The 1,836-nt window shown below is 41.7% G+C and overlaps 1 non-coding gene across 1 annotated transcript; it reads right to left on the reverse strand.

The window, feature by feature from the left end:
* Positions 1–1,433: 1,433 nt before the first annotated feature.
* Positions 1,434–1,536, reverse strand: LOC114798906 (U6 spliceosomal RNA). The gene has a single exon (XR_003751141.1). It is a non-coding gene; the product is annotated as a U6 spliceosomal RNA (small nuclear RNA).
* Positions 1,537–1,836: the final 300 nt, after the last annotated feature.

The raw sequence follows: 1,836 nt of genomic DNA on the forward strand, positions 1-1,836 counted from the left end.
TTATGAGCATAGCCAGAGCTTGATTTTATTAAATAAAAAAACATATTTCCCATTACATTAGCAGGATTTTACAATTAATTAGTCGCTGATAAGTAATTTGTCGACAACATAGACAGTGAGTATTGAATTGCAATTTGCTGAAAGCACTGAAAAGTAGGAAAAGAGTGCTACCAGGCAGAAAAAGAGCAGATATTGCGGATAAATGTGGACAAAATAATGAATTGTGTGCAAGGTTGAACTTTTTTTACTTTTGCAGGTTCTCCGGATTCCTTTGCTGTCCAAAGGCATGAATTGATGACTCTAAATTGTCCATAGGTGTAAGTGTGAGTGAACGGTGTGTGTGTGTGTGTGTGTGTGTGCCTGGGATGGGCTCCCGCAGCTGTGACCTTGTGAGTGGTTATGGGAAGTGGCTGAGGGAGTGATGTTAATGCTTAGACCACAAGACATCAAGACCAACTCTCCGCTACAACTTCAAATTGCCACAGATGGTTATCTGCCAGTTGACAGGGCTGATACAAGATCCACTGGTGAAATTCAGCATTCTGCATGACCTTTTTTCTTCTTCTTTTTTTTAAGGGAAAAAGATAGATACCCTGAAAAAAGTGAGCAAAATGTACTCATAAGAATAAATTAGACATCTTAGTTTAAAAAAGCAAAATAATTAAACAAACAACAGCTACTGTTTACTTTGTTGGTGCTTCCAAACACAGTAAAAAGTGAAGACTGACTAAAATTTAAGTAATCAGTTACATCTAATATTTTAGCATTGCCGGATTATAAATCAACCAAAAAATCTGCTGTAATCTGTTTATTTACATTAAGTCAATGCTAAAATATTAGGTGCAACAGATTATGTAAATTTTTAGCCAATGTTCTATGTGTTTGTCCCTATTGTGTGTGTCTACATTTGTAGACTTGGTATGGTGCTGATAGAATGCATCTGTGTGGGGATGTTGCTAATGTTTGCTATATACAATTTAAAGTAAGTAGTGAGTTAAAGTGTAGGTAAGGTGACGATGCTGCAAAAAAAGTAAAAAGGTGTGATATTTCACACTTACTGCAACAGTTATTGCACTGCACATAGAATGATGTAGGACAGTTAGAATAAAGTGAATGACAATTTTTTAAACACGGCATTAAATAATAATAATAGGGACAGTTTTGGTGTGTGCATATGTACAAGTCCAGGGTAGCAGCATGTGAAGTGAAGTGAAGTGATTGTCACATGTGCACACAGTGAAATTTGTCCTCTGCATTTAACCCATCACCCTGAGTGAGCAGTGGGCAGCCATGACAGGCGCCCGGGGAGCAGTGTGTGGGGACGGTGCTTTGCTCAGTGGCACCTCAGTGGTACCTTGGCGGGTCGGGATTCGAACCGGCAACCTTCTGATTATGAGGCTGCTTCCTTAACCGCTAGGCCACCACTGCCCCTAAAAAATATGGAACGCTTCACGAATTTGCGTGTCATCCTTGCGCAGGGGCCATGCTAATCTTCTCTGTATCGTTCCAATTTCAGTATATGTGCTGCCGAAGCAAGTGTATGTGTGTTTGTGCTTGTGCAGAAGTCCAGTGAGTCCTTATATCAGTTAGGAGGTGAGTGTGTGCTGAGAAGTCAGACAGTTGGAAGCGCCTGCCAGACGGCAGCTGTGTGAAGAGTGTGTGTGAAGGGTGTGTCTCATCTCATCTTCGCTCTGCTTCTGCACTGGGTGTGATCGATCTCCTCCAGAGCTGGGTCCCAATATCCACAAGGCCTGCAGCATTGTGCAGGATCCTTCAGCCCCTTCACATGGACTTGTCACACTCCTGCCCTCCAGAAGAAGATACTGCAGCATCAGA

Source organism: Denticeps clupeoides, chromosome 10 (assembly GCF_900700375.1).
Source record: "Denticeps clupeoides chromosome 10, fDenClu1.1, whole genome shotgun sequence".
NCBI lineage: Eukaryota > Metazoa > Chordata > Actinopteri > Clupeiformes > Denticipitidae > Denticeps > Denticeps clupeoides.